We start from the raw sequence: 9,720 nt of genomic DNA on the forward strand, positions 1-9,720 counted from the left end.
TCTCTGTCATTTTCCCTCTTTGATTTTGTCTGCTGTTTGCTTGCTTGTTCATTTGTTTGTATTTAAGAAGTGCTCTCCAGCCTCTGGCTGTGGGGAGTCTTGGATCTCTGCCAACTGTCGAGCACTTTGGGATAGGGAACACTGCAAAAACAGTGTTTCTTTAGCTTTTTCCCAACAATAAACAGAAAGTCTAGCTCAGTACCAAACTTCAAAGACAGGGAAAGCACGTTCCCCTCCAGCTGCTGGGTCCCCTCCAGCTGCTGGGTCCACACCAGCTGTTAACTTCTGCGTGAAGTTCAGTGGAAATGCCAGGTGCTGCAGAATGAAATGGCTTGTGTCCATCACTTTGAGGGGGGAAAAAGAGACTACAGTGGTCATGACACCTTTTTTGAGAAAGTCTGGGATAGAGATGGAGCTAGGGAAGGTTTTGTTGAGAGATTCTTGTACTGGAAGCTCTGCATAACACCATGGGAGGTGGCAAATACAGTGTTCCTGTTAACAGAGTGGGAACGGTTTCCTCTGTTTTGCAGACTGTTTTCATTTCTTTACTGTGGTTTGGTTATCTGCAAGCTATGCATACCTTTCGTACCTAAAGATACTGTCTGGAGCAGCTGCAAACAGTGAAATACTATTTTATAACTAACATTGGCACTGGGAAATCCAAAGGTTCTCATTCAGAGACTGACTGACCTGACATTATAGCACCCACAAAGTCCATTTAAGACTGTCTAAATGCAAAGCATTGCTGTGAACTGTTAAACCTTGATTGAACATAGTATGGGAGAGAAATGTCCACAAAGCAGAAAAGCAATTGACAATTGTTTTATAAAGACTTTTGAGCAAGTTTCAAGTATCGTACTGATTTAAGACTACGTCTTTAATTTAATAAAAGTGGTCTGAATAAATAATACTAAGATTTTTATTTCAGCTTCAAGGTGGCAGTAAAAATTCCACATTTAATTATTTTTTCCCCAGCTGTGTGGGTTCTTGCAGACACTACAAATATACTTTCCTCAAACCGTCTAGGTGTAGAGATCTACTCTAGTATCAACTCCTGATGGATAAGCAGGACCCAAAATTAAGGAATGCATGTGTGTATACAACGTATATGTATAGGTATGTATGTGTGTACACATATATGACTCTGAAAAACAAACCCAAAAATTCTGCAGGCATTCTTTGTGGTGCTTTACAAAAAAAAAAAAGATATGTAGCTTTGTTTTCCCTTTGCCTCTTGGAAGTTTCAGTGTAAGTCCAACATTTTTGCATTACACACTCATCAAAACCATTTCTTACTGCTGTACTCGTTTCACCATCGGGGTACACACAGTGAACCTCGGCTTTCCTGCTGGAGGCAGAGGGTGCTCAGTGAGCAGGAGTCCGGTGTCACCTGAATGACAGGTGGTCCTGTCACATTTTCTGAAGTGGACCTTCATCAGTGAAAGAGCTGTTTTGTAGCCTACCCTGCTTGGCAACTGAAATAATTCCTTTGTGGTTAAAGCCTGAGTCCATGTGCTTGGACTGGATTCTTAAACTTCAGCTGGGAAAGAAATTCTGAGGTGGAGTTTGTAAAGTCCACAGCTGGAATTAAAAGTGGGTTTCTAAGCATCCTAGTACTTGTCTCATCCAACTGTGACACTTAAAAAATGGCCTTTAAGACTTGAAAGACTTCCGAAGGTCTGTGCAGAGAAATGTTTTGCCCAGGACAGCCCTCGACTGATTGCCCTGTCTATGCTGCACACAGGTGGCATTGCCTTTGGCTACCCTGGGAGGCGGGCACTCCTTCAGCACTTCTGGCTTCCTCAAGGTACAACGAGCACTCCACAGACAAAACCACTGAGAAGCGTTGCTAAGGAGACACTAAACATTTGTGTCTCAAGGGCCGTGCACACTGCACAGGAGACCGCACTGCTCCTTGCCTGGGTGTCAGTCCTGTGAGCTGTTCTGTCCCGCTGGACCTACTCCTCCACAGACACCTCCCAGTCCTGCCAGCACCCATCTCTGTGCCCTGTTGGGGGTGGACCAGCAGGTCTCATTCCTCCTGAGCTAACCCATCACTGCCTACAGCTCCGTGTGCAAATTTCTTGTCAAAGGCAATGAACAGCTGGTCTGGTGCTTCCAAGGTGAAGTTGCTGCCATAGGGTACCCTGCAGGGTGATGCAGCCCACCAGTGTGAGCCCAGCTGTGCACCTGTAAAAGGGTGGCACTGCCCCTGCTCCCTGTGGGGTGCTCCTGTCCCTAACTGTGTGTGGGGGCAGGGACATTTTCCCTGTCCTTTGGTGTATGGCAGAGTCGAAGTGTGATGCTTAGGTGAGTGCTCTCATGCTGCAGGAGGAGGAAAGTTCTCACTACCCTGGGACTGATAGCATCAAGCAGAGCAGCTTAGCACCTGTCAGGATGGGATGTGAGGAAGCTGTAACACGCTGTTCCATTGGCACAGGGGGGAATGTTTCAAATCAGAAGCATTTGCAGATGGCCTGACTTAATTAGCTTTGACAAGTACCTAAGTTACTTTAAGTTGCCCCACAAACAGGATCCTGAAGCTTTCATTTTTGTCACTTTTAAATAAAGCTTTTTCCTTCCTCCTGGTACAGCATTTCCATGTTTTGTCCATATGAGGCTCTTGAGAAGAAATAAGATCTTTACGTAGCTCAGGAGCTATATTTTGATTGACTAAACGACTTATAATTAGGAGGTAGCTCCTGCCAGCACTCTTCATATGTTGATTGAGGATTGCCTGCAGCAAACCAATGCCAGCAGAGCTGATAGAAAAGCACACTGGTGCCTTCTCAAAGCAAGCACCTTGCAACCTCAAATTTCCTCCTTCCTCATAGTGACTCAGACAAATTATCTTTATGGCCAATGACTACAGGAGTTACAGGGTTTTGCTCCAAAGGGCATTAGCACAATATTTACCCATGCAGTTATTGATGATCTGTTATGTGGGAGTAGTAGTGCTGGCAGCCTTGTTAGAGCCCCTGAATGAACTCTGTGAAAAGAAGCTGGAGACAAGTGTGCCTCTACTGCTGAAGGATGCGAAGCAGAAGCCTTTCCTCACCTGGTAGAGGACACTTGATCTGATTGCCAAAAAGGTGTTTCTGGAGTGGACTCACTTGGGCAAGATTAGAAACAGAAAAAAAACCGGCTGCTGTGGGCCTTTGGAGAGATACAAATGGGTTTTTTTTCCTCCTTTGATGAAATTATGGCATAACAGGCACCCAAAATATTCTAGCCAGGAAGGTGTTGGGCACACAATCCATCCCCAGCTGTAGCAGAGGATCAGTATACTACTCTTTGTTCCAAGTGTTTTGGTTTTCCTTTGGCTGAGGTGGATCTGATAGTGCGGGGCAGACAAATCCCCCTTTTGGACAAAGCTGAGGAGATCCTTGTGAGCTACTCTCTCTGTAGATGGGCAGGTTGGAGAGACAGGGAGCAGGGTGGTTGCAAAAAAATGCAGTAAGTAATAAACAAGGGATCACTTTTCTTCCTCTTGGTGATTTCATCCAACTCTCTATTGCATTGAACTTTGGTATCAAAAACCAGTCACCTGAGCCATGAGTGCCTTATGTATTAAAAAAAACAGATACAAGCCACATAAATTCAGGAGATTAAAAATACAAGTTACCTGTGGAGTACTATTTAATTTCCTTCATGGATCTCAGCTTTCAGTGTTTTACATTTTTATATTTCTTTTCTACCTTCCAACCAAGACAACCAGAACTGTTCTGGGAGCATAGGGCCTCAAGGGCATCCACTGTCACAGCAGATATTATTTCATAAAATCCCTTATCTAAATGTACTGTTTCTCTCCTATAAAAGTAGTTAGCTTACTAGCACCCACTGCTTCTGTTGAAAGACTGCTATAAAACACTGTTTCTCTGATGGTTAGAAATGTGCTTTTAGCTTAAATAGTTGATATTTTTTTCATGCTATTTGTTCTTGTGCCAACATTGTCTTATGACTTGAATGATTCTTCTGCCATGCTGGTATTTGGACATATAAAGTGTAATCGTATCCCCCTCAGCCTTTCTTTTGCTAGGCTAGTGCTATTAAGCTATATTTATCTCATCAGTAGAACTCCCCATGCCTGTCCTACTAGGTCTCTGCACCTGTTCTAGCTTCAGTCCAGCTTGCTTAGAGTTGTGGTTGGCATCCTGCTAGCAGTCCCACCAGGGGTATGCACAGTATGAAAAACACTCTTCCCTGCCCACTGCCATACTTCACCCAGAGCACCCAGAATTTTTCTTCTCTGTGTCATGCCAGCAGCTCCATTTGGGCCATTCTTCAGTCCTTTGGCTACTCCCCTGTCTCTCCTTCCTTGTGCTGTGCACAGATGATGAGATGGAAGTTACAGTAAAATTTCTCTTGGCTGGTATGTATCTACTTGGCTTTGTTCGATTAGATTTCCGTTGCCTTGTTGTGAGAAATGAAACTCCATAATTCTCATGAGTATATGTAATTTGAGCAGCCAGAACTTTTAGGAAAACATCAGAAATTATGTGACTGTAAAGAAAGAATAATCATATTCAGCATTCATTTTTCAGAGATACATTTCAGATGTGATGCACTTGGCTCTAATCAACATTGATGCATCAAAGTGTTGCCATTACACCAAAAGAAAAAAAGGCAAAGATGTTTTGATTTATGTTGCCAAGTCTCATGACTTCAACTGGTGTTTTTCCTCAAATCCTCTCTCCTAGAATTGTTATTACAAGTTAAAATTTCTAACTTTTATTGAAATAAGTTTCTAGTTTCAGAAAGAAGTATGTTGTAAACCCCAAACCCAGAGATCAATTCCTATGAACTTAGAAGGAACAGATTCCAAAAAGAAAGGAGGTTTAAATCCTAGACTACTGAATTTGCAGGGCATGTAGCAATATTGCTAAGGTTTTCAGAGTGTTTAGAGTCTTCAGTGCTACCAAAGCATATGAAATAGTATGATTTGAACTAAAAATCCTGGTTTTCTACACATTTAGTTGAGAGTTGCTTCATGGAGAGACATCAAGTCAAAAGTGGTGGGACTTGCTGAGCTATACCTGGCTATCTTGCATTGAAATGTCTTATGCCGAGTGCTCAGGTACACTGTTCTACTATAAAAAGACACAAAGAAGGAAGATGGTAACAGTAAAGCAGCCATGGAAAGCAGGAGATATTTAGTGCCTGTAAGGAACTGCTAATGAGGCTGAGCTTTGCAATGCACGCTCCTATCATGGGTCATGAGAAAGCCACAAATGGGCTGCCCCTGCTTCTGCCAATTCCCGCTCCTGTGTCACTCATGAAAGGGGTGCAGCTGGTGAGAGGGGTTGGATATGCCAACTTGCAGGCTTGAGTAGGATTCACAAATGAGTTTAAGACAAGATTCGAAGGCTTGCCTTCACAGGTGGTATGTTTAGACTGTATTGACCCCTGCTGCTGTCTGTGCTGTACTGTGTTCATCCCAAATGCAGGGATTTCTCTAAAAAAAGCAAAGCTGTGTTGATGACCAGGGAGGAAGCCTCACTGTAGGTGTTCCCTGCCTGTCCTTTTTATACTGTTTAACAGTAAGCTAAGAATGGAGTTTTCTTGCAAAGAAAGGCTTCTGCTTGGGACTGATTCTGCTCTTTCCTTCAATACAAAGCTTCCTGGACAAGCTAAGAGAATGCAGTGAATGGAAGCACAAGACAGTATTGTAGATGACTGAATAAAAGTTGGAAAAAAACCCCATTTTTCAAGTACATTTTGAATATTTATTTTGAAATATTATGAAAATAAGGAATTTTTAAATCTTAGGTTTTCTTTTGGTTTTATTCCTGTACTCTACAATTTTTTTCATTCCTTTTCAGCACTTGCTGCCTTTTTCTTTTTTTTTTTTTTCAGGAACCTGGAGAGAGAATAAAAGATTAAAAGTGAAAGAAGAAAACAGATTAAAAGTGAAAGAAGTCAGAGGAAGTCAGTTTAAACATGAAACTAAAAACACTGCAAAAATTTTGCATAGAGCTTTCATTTTCAGACGCACAGAAAATTTGCTGGGAAAAAAATCAGTTAAACAAATGAAGCGTATCTACATTTGGATTTTCTGTACAGAGAGGTTTTATCTGACTAAAACTCAAATCCTACTAAGATTTTATTGTCTGTTTAGCTTAATACACATAAACATATTTTATTGCCAGGGTGGATTAGAAATTGTGTTCAAAGGACTTCTGTAAGCTTTTAATTGCTCTGAGATCTCACAATAAGGACCTTAAGCCTAGAAGAATTCACATTGTGTGGTGACTGGAAAACATGACAAAATTATGGTCTGGCTTCGGATGAATGACAGAGATGACAACCAAGGCCCACTGCTGAATAAGTCAATATTCACACCCAAGTGTTTGCTTTATTTTTCAGGGAGGGCTTAGGGAACTTGCAGGTACATTTGCTTCCCCATGATACTGTTTAGATTAAATCAGTTTAGGAGAGTTAAAGGTGTTTCTATTTGACAATGAGCATAGCCAGATGCAACTAAATTCTGCTCCAAGGCTAGAATATGTTTTGGTTTTGGCATTATTTATCCACTTAATAACAATATCTTTTTTTTTTTTTTTTTTTTTTTTTTTTTGGTTGCCTTTCATACCAAGGTTATTAGGAAAAAAATCAACTTGACTTTAGCCTTCAAAATGGGCAAGGGCCAGGCTCATAAAGCAACCTGCTCTAGGAGCTGGCTGGTTTGTGTATGCTGGGTGATGCAAAAAGCCAAGGCAGAGGAGGAACATGGTTTGGTTACTGACAGCTGCTGTCCAGCTGATGTAATTCGGTAATAGCCAGTGACAGGCAGAAACCATAGAAGATACAAATGATAATTCTTTGGGGAGCTCCAGAGATAAATAATTAATCAAAATGAATTTTATAGTAGGGGTCAAAAGAAATTGAAGACAGCCTCAGTGTTAACTCTCTGAGGGAGAAATTGACAGATTGTTTTTGTACAAACTATGCAGGGGGGGAAATACAGACAAATTAAATGTAAATGGAGAATACAACATTGTTCCTACTACCTGGAACCAAAGTAAGAGAGAGACAGGAAATTTAAAAAAGGAAGCATTATTAAGGAAGTGTCAATAACTGAAACTGGTGCTGGATAACAGTGCCAGAGAGTGCTGGGTAACAGCAAAGGAGGGTGAGTTGTCACAGGTCCATACTGTTGCACACTGTCTGTGTCATATAATCACAGCAGAAGAATGTCTTCTTAGTAATCAGCTCAGTCACTTGCCCACAGTTAGGAGCTGATTCATCTTCCCAAAATATTTCACGTGTTTGAGTCAGGATACATCTGTCTGTGAGGGAAGGACAGAAGTGCCAATATGGGACGTTGTTCTGGCTCCGACAGGTGCCAGGGACTAACCCACAGGGTGGCTAAAACCATTCCCTGCTGACTGGGCTAAGTCACCCTGCATCACCTGGTGCCAGTCTGCAGCTGCATCTCAGAGGCTGGTTTTCCAGGAGGAGGAAAGCCATCATAGCCCATGCAGCTCAGAGTTCCCGAAGGAAAAACAGTGGTGCTTCAACTAAGTAACTTTAACGCCTGTTTCTCTGGAACTGCTTTTAAAAGCATTTCTTGGTGAAGCTCTTCTTGAGCTCGCCTAGCACAAGATGACTATTTTTCCACATACCAGGCTATAATTCTGCAACTGTTTGTGTTTGGGTTTTATGTTTGCCTTAGTTTGTGAACTCTTGACTAGCCAAATAACTTCATCCAGACCAAGCTTGGTATTTGAATAAACACTGGCTTAGGAATAAGTTGTTATAAGCCAGTGAAAATGGCATGTTGCTTATGTACAGTACAAAATTTTCCACCCAGTCTTATATTTTCAAAAATGGTCTCTAATTTTGTGTATCCAAATTTAGTCACCCAGAGGCTGAGTTTCAGAGGTCTTGCCTGCCCCCCAAGTTTGAGTGTGTACACTTCACAGTCCCCAGAATAGCTTCTCCAGGCCAATCTGCTTCGTTGCAGCCCATGTTTTGTGCTATTCTGGATTTGTATTTTTTCATTGTCTGAGAACTGCTGTCTGTGACATCTAAAATGTTTTCCACACTGCAAGTTTTCTGCTTCCTAAATCTGGGAAAGTTTTTTTTCTGGAAACTTTAATATTGTCTTAGATCAAAGGTTTCCTTCCTATCCAGACCCAGGAAAAAAACCAAAATACTTTATTTTCCTTTATAATCACATGTAGACTGCAACTGTGAGAATAAAAGGAGAGATGCTTTAACTACTTCAATTATTAGCTGAGTAACTTAGAGAAAATTTCCTTTCAGCAGAATGGGGGAGGAGAATCAGAAAATAAACCACTTAAAATGTTACATTTTTTGTATGCCAACTTTGTCAAAGGCAGGGAGTTTGCTGCTTTCTCTTCTTCCCCTTGTGTGCTTGCACCTTTTCACAAGGAGGCATTTCTCTTTTCTGATCTGATAACAAGTTAAAATGTGATTCTCTCTCTTATGTGCAGAGATTTTGCTGTGATTTAGGTAAAAAGGATATGCATGTGGTAATGTACCAGTTTCCAAAAATAAATAGAAGAATACTATGGTGAATTGTGCTGATTGCAGGATTAATGCTCTCTCTTATTACTGGATTCATGCTGGGTGCAGGTAGCATTAAAAGAGGCTGGAAAAAACCACAAGGGACTCTGGAGGGCTTTTTTCCTCTTTGAGACAAAAAAGCCTGCCTCTCCTGTCAGTTATATACAATTGCCAGAGCCAGATGAGAAGCAGTGACATGACAAAAAAATACCTGCAGCACATGATAGGACCAGCCTGTGGCTAAAAGCTGGTGTCCAGGCTGCTTCTAAAATGAGAGCAACCAAGCCACTGTTTTTACTCTGAATTCTTCAAGATCACTCCATTTAATCCACTAGGTGAAGTGAGCATCACTTCCATGGCAATATAGCCCAGAAAATAAAGAAGGAGGGAAAGCTGCTGCACCATTTTTCAGACAGCAAGAAGCATCTGAGGCCTGTGCAAGGGATGTCAGCTGCTGATGAAGAGGAGCGTGTTTTCTTGACTGAGCAAGTAGCAGAGTGCGAGAAGCAGAGTGTGTACACAAAGTCGCTTGCTGGGAACCTACCAGTGAGCTTTTCTCAAGGCTTTTTTGTTCAACAAACCCAGCATTGATTGACAATTTTGCAGATGTATGTGCAGACAAAGAATAGAAGCTCTCAGCCCTAATACCATGAGGGAGCACTGTGCCAGTTTTTGCCCATCTCCTGTGATGCCCAGTGGCGTCTGTTGCTGTCTGCCCTATTAATTCACACTCCCTTTGAACAAGGGATGAGGGTTAGTGCAGCTCTGGTGGAGCACAGGGTGGTGGCAGGATCCTGCATTGTATGGGGCAGGGGCAGGGGTAAAGGTCTCCCCAGCTGCTCTATTCCATAAGACTGACCACGAACTACACCGCTCTCCTGCTCCTCAGCTTGGCAAGGGAGCCCTCAAGCAAGCAGGCACTGACCCATTGCTTGTAAATAACAAGCAGAAATAAGCCAGGAACATGAGTTGGAGGAGGAAATGGGCTTCCCTCAGTGTGAGACCCTCTAGAGTGAGAAATGGCAGAAAGATGCTCCTGTTGTCAGTGTGAGGCTGGTGTCCTCCAACCAGGACCCCCCAACCCATGTGCAGGGAATCCTGGAGGACACGGGCTATATCCAGTCCACAGAAAAAATCCCCAAAAGCTTACAATGCAAGCATAGGATTGCCAGCAGACAGAGGTTACTG

The sequence above is a fragment of the Corvus cornix genome, chromosome 1A (assembly GCF_000738735.6).
Source record: "Corvus cornix cornix isolate S_Up_H32 chromosome 1A, ASM73873v5, whole genome shotgun sequence".
Lineage (NCBI taxonomy): Eukaryota > Metazoa > Chordata > Aves > Passeriformes > Corvidae > Corvus > Corvus cornix.